The 15,875-nt window shown below is 45.6% G+C and overlaps 1 long non-coding RNA gene and 1 pseudogene across 16 annotated transcripts in view; one reads left to right on the top strand and one right to left on the bottom strand.

Moving 5' to 3' along the window:
- LOC307181435 overlaps positions 1 to 15,875 on the top strand; it is a 2,786,049-nt gene that overhangs the window by 1,630,200 nt on the left and 1,139,974 nt on the right. The window lies entirely within an intron of this gene.
- LOC307181434 (protein-L-isoaspartate O-methyltransferase domain-containing protein 2-like) lies at positions 14,023 to 15,652 on the bottom strand (annotated as a pseudogene). Its single transcript has one exon. The product of its transcript is annotated as a protein-L-isoaspartate O-methyltransferase domain-containing protein 2-like (transcript).

Here is a 15,875-nt window from a genome sequence, read left to right as displayed (position 1 = left end):
CTGAGTGATATTGCTTTGTAAGTAAATACCACAACTTCTTTATCCATTTTTCACTTTCTGCGATGTTGAACTTGTACTGTAAACGAGGTTCTTGTAAACAGAGGCGTCCCAAACTTTGGGGTGGCTGTGTCTTTTTGATTTTAATTTCCCTAAGCTATAGGACCATAAGTGGCAGTGCCCTAGGCTCTGTTGCTTTGTTTTTTAGATGTTTCAGGAAACACCATACACTTCTCCTGAGTGTCTGTTGGTAATTTACATCCCACCCATCAGCATAACAAGGCTCCCAGTTCTCCATGGCCTGTCCTGCCTTTCTGGATTTTACACTTTTTTCAGATGGCCCTTTTGACCGGGGGGAAGTGAGACTTCATTGTAGTGCAGATTTCCTTTGCAAGCTTGCTTGGTTGGCCAAACAGGGCGTATGCGTTTTTTCCTGAATATATTCAGGAAAAAACGCATACGCCCTTTTTGGCCAAGTGCATCATTGTGGACGTTCTGCCTCTTTTCCTATGCTTTCAATGCAATTCCAGTCTACCTCCTGAAATCGGTTTCCTGCAATTCTGCCCCGCTTTCAAGTCCTCTTGGCAGCCTTACTTCAGTCTATTTTTGGACGATAGCTGTCATTTATAACTCTGCAGGTTTGTGAATTACAGTGCCCCTGAGCTCCTTTCTTCAACTCGCTTTCTTGTGAGCTGGCCGAAACACCGCAGGATGGCTTCAGGCCCTAATCTGGTTCCGGCACGGCACGCTGAGCCTTTGGTTAATTCCTCTTCCTGGTGGGAAATGAGAGTTAAATTTGCCCGTCCAGACACCTCCAGCTAGTCTCTCATTGGTTCTCGCTATTCCTGTTCATCTTCCGCAGAAATTGCAAACTGGGCCAAACAGGAGGTTAAAGGGACTGACTCTCTAAGTCGGGAGAGTGTTAGTAAAGCGTCTGGAATGTTGCACCCGAGTACCAGGGTACGAAAACTGAGACATATTTGAACACGTCTCCCGATCACATGGTTGATCATACTCTAGGTTCCACATGCATGTTTTAGCTGAAGGAAGAATACCTTAAACCTGGGTAGTTGAAACCCGTGGAATGGGTACCATGCAATATGACTTCAAAGGGTCTTCATTTGCTCACCGAACCTCTCCAATCCTATCACTGCTGCGTTTATGCCCCTGTACACATGCTTGATTCTCTTTCGGAGACATAGCAATCCATAGGTTTTAAGATATTTACTAGTCAGGTACATTCTTAGGCGTTTAATATGCGGTGTTGAGTCCATTTCGTTGAGCAAGGAGTAGCTCTTGTCTATTCCATATTTGGCTTAAGGAACTTTATCTGTGCTCATTTCAATCTGGTTTTATGCAGCACCCCAACTCACCTTTACCCTTAAGCAAGCATAAGTTGGTTTTCTAAATTTGAGACCCTGTTCTGTTCTGTAATTCAGTTCCTGTGTAGCCAAGTTTACATTCCGTGTATTACTGATATCTTTTTTTTTTTTTTTGCCGTAACTACCTTTATTGGTATCGCTTGTGTATCAGTTCATCAAAACCTTTGTTTCATATTTCTCGCCTTAATCCCCTGAAAGTTCCAGATGGGCAAAGATACTTTTAAATACGCAGCTGGCTTCTTTCTTATGTGCTTAATATTATACATTTGTTGCTTGTTTTGCACATGTCTATGGCTGCACTACTTGCAAGACGAAAGTCACATATAAAAATACAGACTAATCGAAACACAAAAGTCAGCCATTGTCTAGAATGTGGTTTACAATACAGAGCTTGCAGACAACACAGACTATATATATAAGTCATCTGTCTGAAAACAGAAAGTAGTGTCTCATACTGACTCCGGAGAAAGGTGCTGACACACAGGGAAACTCACTGATGATTCTCCTTTATATTTATTAGATAGATCAATACCAAATTATTTCACATATATTATATTCAATATCTATATATATATATCTTGTAACCAAATTCTGGTTTAAAAGTCACAAACCAACATGTAAATACAAAATGTTAGGAAAGGTTTAACATACATAGGGGAAAACATGTCTTATGCCTCGCAAAGACTTTCTACAATCTAGCATAAAGGCAAATGTGGTTGAAAAAAAAGGAAATCCATATACAATTACAGAAAAACATTTAGTCAAGCCACCTAATATAAAATATTTCAGATATCATGTCCAAAAACGTCCACGTGTTGCAGAGGTCTCTACAAATCAATTAGAATGACGTCAACAAGATCTGCAAACCGAAGTCTTAGCAAGTAAACGTGACTCATGCTTTTCTCTCTGAGACAATGAGGCTTGACGTTCAGTTAAAGGCAGGTAAACACGACTATGAAGAAACCCTTCTTTACAACAGCTTAACGGTACCCATTTAGGGCAATACACCCGCTTTCCCAGCTATGTGTGCATGCAGTGTTCTGTGATAAAATGACTCAGTTACTTTAAAAAAGCATAAATGGCAAAACAAAATAATCAGAACTCCGCGAAGCTGGTAAAACCACAAAGACACTGAAATCCAGCAACTCCTGAGAGGCTGAGAGATCAAATGAATCATAAAATCTGGATGACTCTGATTTGGGGTTTAACTTTGGTTAAAACTGAAAAGTCTGAAAAGAACCAATGTTTTGGAAGAAGCAGTGTCACTTGTAAACATCCTGCCACCTAACTAAAAGGACGGCCTCTTCTTCTAGACCCACGACTTAATAAGACAGGAAGCTCTCAACACACAGCGCTGGAGAAGATGGATTCCACAAGTCAAACTTGAGTGAAACTGTTCTAATGCAATGTACCAAACACGCGTTTGTTCTTAGGAAAAATTACAAAACTAACAAATATTTTTCTCCAGAATTATAAAAGATAAAATCTATGAATCAGTACTGTTATGTGATTACAGAACAATAGCCAACTGAAAAAAAAAACAAAACACCAACCCACAGGCCATCTACACCGTCCCCAATCCATTTCCTGCAGCCAGTACTTCCCACCTGCTCTGAGGACTGAGCCTTAGACACCGTTGACTGTATTTAAAGTTGAGTCAACAGTACTCTCTGTCTCTGGGGCAAAAGTAATGCAGCTCATTACTTACACACAACACTTGTTTCATTCTTCAGGACTTTCTTTGACGGGATTACTAATGTTGGTTACTTTAAAGGTAACAAAAGGTGTCAGAAAAAAATGCCTTGGAATTCTTTTGCAATTCCACAAAGACACCTGGCAATCTGATACGTTCATTCCTCTCCCCATCACAATTTTTGTTTTTTAAAATTACAATTGACAACTCACGTAAGATGTAATTAATTTACTTAAAATAAGAGAGGGCTTTTCAATCAAGTATCCACGTTCCAAATAACTAAAACATTTAGTTAAATCTTTTAAATTAATCTTTTAATAAATCTTTAATTACTCGGTGCCAGTAATTAAGAGGTTGATTCCGTAAAATTCAAACTTGCACATAGGCGTGTCCCACTCAGAAAAGATTTCATACACTTAGCAACTTGTGCTTTTTGTCTCACCTTTTATAAGAAACACAGATTAATTTCAACTTCAGTTTTCCTTTCTGATGCAGACACGTGTACCTTGTGTAAGAAACGGTCTCCAGGCCACCTCCACGTGTAGACCTCAGCATTTCCTGAGAGTGTGAAGTCAACCCCTCCTCCAGGAGACTCTCGCCCTTTTGAGACATTCCCCCTTGCACCTTATGTTTGTCAGACTATGTTTACAGAAATCAGATGACTGGATGAAAACTCTACAGGACAGTCAAGGACAGACGAGAAGACGAGATGCAGAGCGGGAGCCCCTTCCTCCTCCAGTGCACCTGCTGCGGGCAGCCCTCCAGGAAGGCTTGGCCTCCTCCCCTGGACCACAGACTTACTTTTCTCTGTAATAAAGCAGGTAGTACTTCAGGGGATCTGGCAGAGGGAGGCTCAGGACCTTCTCACGCAGGAAGTTCACCGGGGGCTCGGGCTTGGTGTCCGGCGGGGTTGTCACCTCTTCTTCTTGCCGCTCGTCTTCCAGGTCTCCACAGCTGGTGTCATCAGAGGGGTTGGAGAGCCGACTGGCAAACACCTCTTTGTCCAAAAAGACAATCGTTTCCATTCGGCGGCGGCGAACTCTCCTCCGTTTAAACCTGGGAGTGTTCTTCAGTCCGTTCCCGTTTTTGTTCACAGCTTCCTGGTGGATGACCTTCTTAATGGTGCCCCGGATGGCAATGCGCGCCAGGTCCTGGAGGCTGCGAACCGCCAGGGGTGTGGACAAGTCGTGATTCTCCTGACTCCGACTGGCAGGGCTGGACGAGTGGAGCAAAAGACACAGCCAGAATCTTTTTGGTTTCCCAGGCGGAAGGACCCGTCCGAGTTATCTTAGTCAACTTCTCTTCCAGCGGCATGACCAGGACGCCCCCGACTTTGAGGAGGCTCTTCATGTACCCCTCGTGCTGCTTCTGCACGCCTGCCCCGCAGTACACCCGGTCATACTGAGAGCAGCCTGGAGAGATCTCCAGGCAATTGCTGGTGACGAAGGAGGGCTCGCAGAAGTCAAACTTGTCGAAGCTGTCACTCGTCCTGATGAAAAAGTCCAGCTTCTGCTTCGCATACTCTGTCACATCTGAATGGAGTTCCACCCCGTGGTTCACACCAAAAGGACCGAGGATGAGCCCCACCATGGAGCTGAGGTAGCCGGTGCCGCTGCCCAGGTTCAGGAAGGAAAGGCCAGGCTGCAGGTCCAGGGCCTCCATCACCTCCGAATAGATGCACGGAGCAGAGAGGTGGATGTTCCCGTGCTTCCACGCCAGGTCCTTGTACGCGTTCTCCTTAAACTCCTCGAGGTAATAGTCGGCGCGGTCAACAGCTCGGAAGGCCTGCTCCACCAGCTCGGAGCGGATGTACTGCGCCGCCTTCAGATGGTCTATCAGCTCGTCATTGTCTTCACCAGCACTCACCGCGCCTCCCATCTTCGGGACCGCGCTTACAGAAAGCTGCCGCTGGAGAGACCTCGGGAACCCCCGGAACGCTGGAGGGCGGACCCACGGGGAGGGGGGAGGGGCGACGGGAGACGCCTGGGACACGGAGGGGTGTTTATGCTTGGGGGTGGGGAACGAGAGGACAGCGGAAGAGGACAGGAAGACGGGGAGAGGAGAATGCGGCCCTGGGGGAGGGTCCGGGAGCCCGGGACCACGGGAAGGGGAGGGGTGGAGAGGAGGGAGAGAGGGGGAGGGGGCCGAGGGGTCGCACCGCCCCCATACCCCGCTGCAGGCCGGGCCGAGGGCGGCGGCGGCGGCGGCGGCGGCTCAGTACCTCCTGGCTCGGCGGGCCCGCGGAATCGGCCGCTGGGCCGCACCTGCAGCTCTTCCGGCGCCACTCGCCAGACCGCCTCCCACTACACAGCCCCGACCTCCGCCCTACTGATATCTTATGATGTTTCTTTTTCTGTGTGACTTATTTCAGTTAGAATCATCATACCTGAATCCACTCATTGTGCTGCTAAGGGCCTGATGACACAGATTTCATTGCTGAGTGATATTGCTTTGTAAGTAAATACCACAACTTTTTTATCCATTTTTCACTTTCTGCGATGTTGAACTTGTACTGTAAACGAGGTTCTTGTAAACAGAGCCGTTCCAAACTTTGGGGTGGCTGTGTCTTTTTGATTTTAAATTCCCTAAGCTATAGGACCATAAGTGGAAGTGCCCTAGGTTCTGTTGCTTTGTTTTTTAGATGTTTCAGGAAACACCATACACTTCTCCCGAGTGGTTTTTGGCAATTTACATCCCGCCCTTCAGCATAACAAGGCTCCCAGTTCTCCATGGCCTGTCCTGCCTTTCTGGATTTTACACTTTTTTCAGATGGCCCTTTTGACCGGGGGGAAGTGAGACTTCATTGTAGTGCAGATTTCCTTTGCAAGCTTGCTTGGCTGGCCAAAAAGGGCGTATGCGTTTTTTCCTGAATATATTCAGGAAAAAACGCATACGCCCTTTTTGGCCAAGTGCATCATTGTGGACGTTCTGCCTCTTTTCCTATGCTTTCAATGCAATTCCAGTCTACCTCCTGAAATCGGTTTCCTGCAATTCTGCCCCGCTTTCAAGTCCTCTTGGCAGGCTTACTTCAGTCTATTTTTGGACGATTGCTGTCATTTATAACTCTGCAGGTTTGTGAATTACAGTGCCCCTGAGCTCCTTTCTTCAACTCGCTTTCTTTTGAGCTGGCCGCAACACCGCAGGATGGCTTCAGGCCCTAATCTGGTTTCGGAACGGCACACTGAGCCTTTGGTTAATTCCTCTTCCTGGTGGGAAATGAGAGTTCAATTGGCCCGTCCAGACACCTCCAGCTAGCCTCTCATTGGTTCTCGCTATTCCTGTTCATCTTCCGCAGAAATTGCAAACTGGGCCAAACAGGAGGTTAAAGGTGCTGACTCTCCAAGTGGGGAGAGTGTTAGTAAAGCGTCTGGAATGTTGCACCCGAGTACCAGGGGAGGAAAACTGAGACATATTTGAACACGTCTCCCGATCACATGGTTGATCATACTTGGGTTCCACATGCATGTTTTAGCTGAAGGAAGAATACCTTAAACCTGGAGAGTTGAGACCCGTGTAATGGGTACCATGCAATATGACTTCAAAGGGTCTTCATTTGCTCACCGAACCTCTCCAATCCTATCACTGCTGCGTTTATGCCCCTGTACACATGCTTGATTCTCTTTTGGAGACATAGCAATCCATAGGTTTTACGATACTTACTAGTCAGGTACATTCTTAGGCGTTTAATATGGGGTGTTGAGTCCATTTCGTTGAGCAAGGAGTAGCTCTTGTCTATTCCATATTTGGCTTAAGGAACTTTATCTGTGCTCATTTCAATCTCTGGTTTTATGCAGCACCCCAACTCACCTTTACCCTTAAGCAAGAATAAGTTGGTTTTCTAAATTTGAGACCCTGTTCTGTTCTGTAATTCAGTTCCTGTGTAGCCAAGTTTACATTCCGTGTATTACTGATATCTTATGATGTTTCTTTTTCTGTGTGACTTATTTCAGTTAGAATCATCATACCTGAATCCACTCGTTGTGCTGCTAAGGGCCTGATGACATAGATTTCATTGCTGAGTGATATTGCTTTGTAAGTAAATACCACAACTTCTTTATCCATTTTTCACTTTCTGCGATGTTGAACTTGTACTGTAAACGAGGTTCTTGTAAACAGAGGCGTCCCAAACTTTGGGGTGGCTGTGTCTTTTTGATTTTAATTTCCCTAAGCTATAGGACCATAAGTGGAAGTGCCCTAGGCTGTGTTGCTTTGTTTTTTAGATGTTTCAGGAAACACCATACACTTCTCCCCAGTGTCTGTTGGCATTTACATCCTGCCCATCAGCATAACAAGGCTCCCAGTTCTCCATGGCCTGTCCTGCCTTTCTGGATTTTACACTTTTTTCAGATGGCCCTTTTGACCGGGGGGAAGTGAGACTTCATTGTAGTGCAGATTTCCTTTGCAAGCTTGCTTGGTTGGCCAAAAAGGGCGTATGCGTTTTTTCCTGAATATATTCAGGATAAAACGCATATGCCCTTTTTGGCCAAGTGCATCATTGTGGACGTTCTGCCTCTTTTCCTATGCTTTCAATGCAATTCCAGTCTACCTCCTGAAATCGGTTTCCTGCAATTCTGCCCCGCTTTCAAGTCCTCTTGGCAGCCTTACTTCAGTCTATTTTTCGATGATAGCTGTCATTTATAACTCTGCAGGTTTGTGAATTACAGTGCCCCTGAGCTCCTTTCCTCAACTCGCTTTCTTGTGACCTGGCCTCAACACCGCAGGATGGCTTCAGGCCCTAATCTGGTTCCGGCACAGCACGCTGAGACTTTGGTTAATTCCTCTTCCTGGTGGGAAATGAGAGTTAAATTTGCCCGTCCAGACACCTCCAGCTAGTCTCTCATTAGTTCTCGCTATTCCTGTTCATCTTCCGCAGAAATTGCAAACTGGACCAAACAGGAGGTTATAGGGACTGAATCTCCAAGTGGGGAGAGTGTTAGTAAAGCGTCTGGAATGTTGCACCCGAGTACCAGGGGAGGAAAACTGAGACATATTTGAACATGTCTCCCGATCACATGGTTGATCATACTCTAGGTTCCACATGCATGTTTTAGCTGAAGGAAGAATACCTTAAACCTGGGTAGTTGAAACCCGTGGAATGGGTACCATGCAATATGACTTCAAAGGGTCTTCATTTGCTCACCGAACCTCTCCAATCCTATCACTGCTGCGTTTATGCCCCTGTACACATGCTTGATTCTCTTTCGGAGACATAGCAATCCATAGGTTTTAAGATACTTACAAGTCAGTTACATTCTTAGGCGTTTAATATGCGGTGTTGAGTCCATTTCGTTGAGCAAGGAGTAGCTCTTGTCTATTCCATATTTGGCTTAAGGAACTTTATCTGTGCTCATTTCAATCTCTGGTTTTATGCAGCACCCCAACTCACCTTTACCCTTAAGCAAGCATAAGTTGTTTTTCTAAATGTCAGACCCTGTTCTGTTCTGTAATTCAGTTCCTGTGTAGCCAAGTTTCCATTCCGTGTATTACTGATATCTTATGATGTTTCTTTTTCTGTGTGACTTATTTCAGTTAGAATCATCATACCTGAATCCACTCATTGTGCTGCTAAAGGCCTGATGACATAGATTTCATTGCTGAGTGATATTGCTTTGTAAGTGAATACCACAACTTCTTTATCCATTTTTCACTTTCTGCGATGTTGAACTTGTACTGTAAACGAGGTTCTTGTAAACAGAGCCGTTCCAAACTTTGGGGTGGCTGTGTCTTTTTGATTTTAATTTCCCTAAGCTATAGGACCATAAGTGGCAGTGCCCTAGGCTCTGTTGCTTTGTTTTTTAGATGTTTCAGGAAACACCATACACTTCTCCCGAGTGGTTTTTGGCAATTTACATCCCGCCCTTCAGCATAACAAGGCTCCCAGTTCTCCATGGCCTGTCCTGCCTTTCTGGATTTTACACTTTTTTCAGATGGCCCTTTTGACCGGGGGGAAGTGAGACTTCATTGTAGTGCAGATTTCCTTTGCAAGCTTGCTTGGTTGGCCAAAAAGGGCGTATGCGTTTTTTCCTGAATATATTCAGGAAAAAACGCATACGCCCTTTTTGGCCAAGTGCATCATTGTGGACGTTCTGCCTCTTTTCCTATGCTTTCAATGCAATTCCAGTCTACCTCCTGAAATCGGTTTCCTGCAATTCTGCCCCGCTTTCAAGTCCTCTTGGCAGCCTTACTTCAGTCTATTTTTGGACGATAGCTGTCATTTATAACTCTGCAGGTTTGTGAATTACAGTGCCCCTGAGCTCCTTTCTTCAACTCGCTTTCTTGTGACCTGGCCGCAACACCGCAGGATGGCTTCAGGCCCTAATCTGGTTCCGGCACGGCACGCTGAGCCTTTGGTTAATTCCTCTTCCTGGTGGGAAATGAGAGTTAAATTTGCCCGTCCAGACACCTCCAGCTAGTCTCTCATTGGTTCTCGCTATTCCTGTTCATCTTCCGCAGAAATTGCAAACTGGGCCAAACAGGAGGTTAAAGGGACTGACTCTCCAAGTCGGGAGACTGTTAGTAAAGCGTCTGGAATGTTGCACCCGAGTACCAGGGTACGAAAACTGAGATATATTTGAACACGTCTCCCGATCACATGGTTGATCATACTCTGGGTTCCACATGCATGTTTTAGCTGAAGGAAGAATACCTTAAACCTGGGTAGTTGAAACCCGTGGAATGGGTACCATGCAATATGACTTCAAAGGGTCTTCATTTGCTCACCGAACATCTCCAATCCTATCACTGCTGCGTTTATGCCCCTGTACACATGCTTGATTCTCTTTCGGAGACATAGCAATCCATAGGTTTTAAGATACTTACTAGTCAGGTACATTCTTAGGCGTTTAATATGCGGTGTTGAGTCCATTTCGTTGAGCAAGGAGTAGCTCTTGTCTATTCCATATTTGGCTTAAGGAACTTTATCTGTGCTCATTTCAATCTCTGGTTTTATGCAGCACCCCAACTCACCTTTACCCTTAAGCAAGCATAAGTTGGTTTTCTAAATTTGAGACCCTGTTCTGTTCTGTAATTCAGTTCCTGTGTAGCCAAGTTTCCATTCCGTGTATTACTGATATCTTATGATGTTTCTTTTTCTGTGTGACTTATTTCAGTTAGAATCATCATACCTGAATCCACTCATTGTGCTGCTAAGGGCCTGATGACATAGATTTCATTGCTGAGTGATATTGCTTTGTAAGTAAATACCACAACTTCTTTATCCATTTTTCACTTTCTGCGATGTTGAACTTGTACTGTAAACGAGGTTCTTGTAAACAGAGGCGTCCCAAACTTTGGGGTGGCTGTGTCTTTTTGATTTTAATTTCCCTAAGCTATAGGACCATAAGTGGCAGTGCCCTAGGCTCTGTTGCTTTGTTTTTTAGATGTTTCAGGAAACACCATACACTTCTCCCGAGTGGTTGTTGGCAATTTACATCCCGCCCATCAGCATAACAAGGCTCCCAGTTCTCCATGGCCTGTCCTGCCTTTCTGGATTTTACACTTTTTTCAGATGGCCCTTTTGACCGGGGGGAAGTGAGACTTCATTGTAGTGCAGATTTCCTTTGCAAGCTTGCTTGGTTGGCCAAAAAGGGCGTATGCGTTTTTTCCTGAATATATTCAGGAAAAAACGCATACGCCCTTTTTGGCCAAGTGCATCATTGTGGACGTTCTGCCTCTTTTCCTATGCTTTCAATGCAATTCCAGTCTACCTCCTGAAATCGGTTTCCTGCAATTCTGCCCCGCTTTCAAGTCCTCTTGGCAGCCTTACTTCAGTCTATTTTTGGACGATAGCTGTCATTTATAACTCTGCAGGTTTGTGAATTACAGTGCCCCTGAGCTCCTTTCTTCAACTCGCTTTCTTGTGAGCTGGCCGAAACACCGCAGGATGGCTTCAGGCCCTAATCTGGTTCCGGCACGGCACGCTGAGCCTTTGGTTAATTCCTCTTCCTGGTGGGAAATGAGAGTTAAATTTGCCCGTCCAGACACCTCCAGCTAGTCTCTCATTGGTTCTCGCTATTCCTGTTCATCCTCCGCAGAAATTGCAAACTGGGCCAAACAGGATGTTAAAGGGACTGACTCTCTAAGTCGGGAGAGTGTTAGTAAAGCGTCTGGAATGTTGCACCCGAGTACCAGGGTACGAAAACTGAGACATATTTGAACACGTCTCCCGATCACATGGTTGATCATACTCTAGGTTCCACATGCATGTTTTAGCTGAAGGAAGAATACCTTAAACCTGGGTAGTTGAAACCCGTGGAATGGGTACCATGCAATATGACTTCAAAGGGTCTTCATTTGCTCACCGAACCTCTCCAATCCTATCACTGCTGCGTTTATGCCCCTGTACACATGCTTGATTCTCTTTCGGAGACATAGCAATCCATAGGTTTTAAGATACTTACTAGTCAGGTACATTCTTAGGCGTTTAATATGCGGTGTTGAGTCCATTTCGTTGAGCAAGGAGTAGCTCTTGTCTATTCCATATTTGGCTTAAGGAACTTTATCTGTGCTCATTTCAATCTGGTTTTATGCAGCACCCCAACTCACCTTTACCCTTAAGCAAGCATAAGTTGGTTTTCTAAATTTGAGACCCTGTTCTGTTCTGTAATTCAGTTCCTGTGTAGCCAAGTTTACATTCCGTGTATTACTGATATCTTTTTTTTTTTTTTTGCCATAACTACCTTTATTGGTATCGCTTGTGTATCAGTTCATCAAAACCTTTGTTTCATATTTCTCGCCTTAATCCCCTGAAAGTTCCAGATGGGCAAAAATACTTTTAAATACGCAGCTGGCTTCTTTCTTATGTGCTTAATATTATACATTTGTTGCTTGTTTTGCACATGTCTATGGCTGCACTACTTGCAAGACGAAAGTCACATATAAAAATACAGACTAATCGAAACACAAAAGTCAGCCATTGTCTAGAATGTGGTTTACAATACAGAGCTTGCAGACAACACAGACTATATATATAAGTCATCTGTCTGAAAACAGAAAGTAGTGTCTCATACTGACTCCGGAGAAAGGTGCTGACACACAGGGAAACTCACTGATGATTCTCCTTTATATTTATTAGATAGATCAATACCAAATTATTTCACATATATTATATTCAATATCTATATATATATATCTTGTAACCAAATTCTGGTTTAAAAGTCACAAACCAACATGTAAATACAAAATGTTAGGAAAGGTTTAACATACATAGGGGAAAACATGTCTTATGCCTCGCAAAGACTTTCTACAATCTAGCATAAAGGCAAATGTGGTTGAAAAAAAAGGAAATCCATATACAATTACAGAAAAACATTTAGTCAAGCCACCTAATATAAAATATTTCAGATATCATGTCCAAAAACGTCCACGTGTTGCAGAGGTCTCTACAAATCAATTAGAATGACGTCAACAAGATCTGCAAACCGAAGTCTTAGCAAGTAAACGTGACTCATGCTTTTCTCTCTGAGACAATGAGGCTTGACGTTCAGTTAAAGGCAGGTAAACACGACTATGAAGAAACCCTTCTTTACAACAGCTTAACGGTACCCATTTAGGGCAATACACCCGCTTTCCCAGCTATGTGTGCATGCAGTGTTCTGTGATAAAATGACTCAGTTACTTTAAAAAAGCATAAATGGCAAAACAAAATAACCAGAACTCCGCGAAGCTGGTAAAACCACAAAGACACTGAAATCCAGCAACTCCTGAGAGGCTGAGAGATCAAATGAATCATAAAATCTGGATGACTCTGATTTGGGGTTTAACTTTGGTTAAAACTGAAAAGTCTGAAAAGAACCAATGTTTTGGAAGAAGCAGTGTCACTTGTAAACATCCTGCCACCTAACTAAAAGGACGGCCTCTTCTTCTAGACCCACGACTTAATAAGACAGGAAGCTCTCAACACACAGCGCTGGAGAAGATGGATTCCACAAGTCAAACTTGAGTGAAACTGTTCTAATGCAATGTACCAAACACGCGTTTGTTCTTAGGAAAAATTACAAAACTAACAAATATTTTTCTCCAGAATTATAAAAGATAAAATCTATGAATCAGTACTGTTATGTGATTACAGAACAATAGCCAACTGAAAAAAAAAACAAAACACCAACCCACAGGCCGTCTACACCGTCCCCAATCCATTTCCTGCAGCCAGTACTTCCCACCTGCTCTGAGGACTGAGCCTTAGACACCGTTGACTGTATTTAAAGTTGAGTCAACAGTACTCTCTGTCTCTGGGGCAAAAGTAATGCAGCTCATTACTTACACACAACACTTGTTTCATTCTTCAGGACTTTCTTTGACGGGATTACTCAATGTTGGTTACTTTAAAGGTAACAAAAGGTGTCAGAAAAAAATGCCTTGGAATTCTTTTGCAATTCCACAAAGACACCTGGCAATCTGATACGTTCATTCCTCTCCCCATCACAATTTTTGTTTTTTAAAATTACAATTGACAACTCACGTAAGATGTAATTAATTTACTTAAAATAAGAGAGGGCTTTTCAATCAAGTATCCACGTTCCAAATAACTAAAACATTTAGTTAAATCTTTTAAATTAATCTTTTAATAAATCTTTAATTACTCGGTGCCAGTAATTAAGAGGTTGATTCCGTAAAATTCAAACTTGCACATAGGCGTGTCCCACTCAGAAAAGATTTCATACACTTAGCAACTTGTGCTTTTTGTCTCACCTTTTATAAGAAACACAGATTAATTTCAACTTCAGTTTTCCTTTCTGATGCAGACACGTGTACCTTGTGTAAGAAACGGTCTCCAGGCCACCTCCACGTGTAGACCTCAGCATTTCCTGAGAGTGTGAAGTCAACCCCTCCTCCAGGAGACTCTCGCCCTTTTGAGACATTCCCCCTTGCACCTTATGTTTGTCAGACTATGTTTACAGAAATCAGATGACTGGATGAAAACTCTACAGGACAGTCAAGGACAGACGAGAAGACGAGATGCAGAGCGGGAGCCCCTTCCTCCTCCAGTGCACCTGCTGCGGGCAGCCCTCCAGGAAGGCTTGGCCTCCTCCCCTGGACCACAGACTTACTTTTCTCTGTAATAAAGCAGGTAGTACTTCAGGGGATCTGGCAGAGGGAGGCTCAGGACCTTATCACGCAGGAAGTTCACCGGGGGCTCGGGCTTGGTGTCCGGCGGGGTTGTCACCTCTTCTTCTTGCCACTCGTCTTCCAGGTCTCCGCAGCTGGTGTCATCAGAGGGGTTGGAGAGCCGACTGGCAAACACCTCTTTGTCCAAAAAGACAATCGTTTCCATTCGGCGGCGGCGAACTCTCCTCCGTTTAAACCTGGGAGTGTTCTTCAGTCCGTTCCCGTTTTTGTTCACAGCTTCCTGGTGGATGACCTTCTTAATGGTGCCCCGGATGGCAATGCGCGCCAGGTCCTGGAGGCTGCGAACCGCCAGGGGTGTGGACAAGTCGTGATTCTCCTGACTCCGACTGGCAGGGCTGGACGAGTGGAGCAAAAGACACAGCCAGAATCTTTTTGGTTTCCCAGGCGGAAGGACCCGTCCGAGTTATCTTAGTCAACTTCTCTTCCAGCGGCATGACCAGGACGCCCCCGACTTTGAGGAGGCTCTTCATGTACCCCTCGTGCTGCTTCTGCACGCCTGCCCCGCAGTACACCCGGTCATACTGAGAGCAGCCTGGAGAGATCTCCAGGCAATTGCTGGTGACGAAGGAGGGCTCGCAGAAGTCAAACTTGTCGAAGCTGTCACTCGTCCTGATGAAAAAGTCCAGCTTCTGCTTCGCATACTCTGTCACATCTGAATGGAGTTCCACCCCGTGGTTCACACCAAAAGGACCGAGGATGAGCCCCACCATGGAGCTGAGGTAGCCGGTGCCGCTGCCCAGGTTCAGGAAGGAAAGGCCAGGCTGCAGGTCCAGGGCCTCCATCACCTCCGAATAGATGCACGGAGCAGAGAGGTGGATGTTCCCGTGCTTCCACGCCAGGTCCTTGTACGCGTTCTCCTTAAACTCCTCGAGGTAATAGTCGGCGCGGTCAACAGCTCGGAAGGCCTGCTCCACCAGCTCGGAGCGGATGTACTGCGCCGCCTTCAGATGGTCTATCAACTCGTCGTTGTCTTCACCAGCACTCACCGCGCCTCCCATCTTCGGGACCGCGCTTACAGAAAGCTGCCGCTGGAGAGACCTCGGGAACCCCCGGAACGCTGGAGGGCGGACCCACGGGGAGGGGGGAGGGGCGACGGGAGACGCCTGGGACACGGAGGGGTGTTTATGCTTGGGGGTGGGGAACGAGAGGACAGCGGAAGAGGACAGGAAGACGGGGAGAGGAGAATGCGGCCCTGGGGGAGGGTCCGGGAGCCCGGGACCACGGGAAGGGGAGGGGTGGAGAGGAGGGAGAGAGGGGGAGGGGGCCGAGGGGTCGCACCGCCCCCATACCCCGCTGCAGGCCGGGCCGAGGGCGGCGGCGGCGGCGGCGGCGGCTCAGTACCTCCTGGCTCGGCGGGCCCGCGGAATCGGCCGCTGGGCCGCACCTGCAGCTCTTCCGGCGCCACTCGCCAGACCGCCTCCCACTACACAGCCCCGACCTCCGCCCTACTGATATCTTATGATGTTTCTTTTTCTGTGTGACTTATTTCAGTTAGAATCATCATACCTGAATCCACTCATTGTGCTGCTAAGGGCCTGATGACACAGATTTCATTGCTGAGTGATATTGCTTTGTAAGTAAATACCACAACTTTTTTATCCATTTTTCACTTTCTGCGATGTTGAACTTGTACTGTAAACGAGGTTCTTGTAAACAGAGCCGTTCCAAACTTTGGG

Source organism: Stenella coeruleoalba, assembly GCF_951394435.1.
Source record: "Stenella coeruleoalba genome assembly, contig: scaffold_29, whole genome shotgun sequence".
In the NCBI taxonomy this organism is placed as follows: Eukaryota; Metazoa; Chordata; class Mammalia; order Artiodactyla; family Delphinidae; genus Stenella; species Stenella coeruleoalba.
The sequence above is the reverse complement of the archived record's forward strand: the minus strand, read 5'-3'. Positions and strand labels throughout refer to the sequence as shown.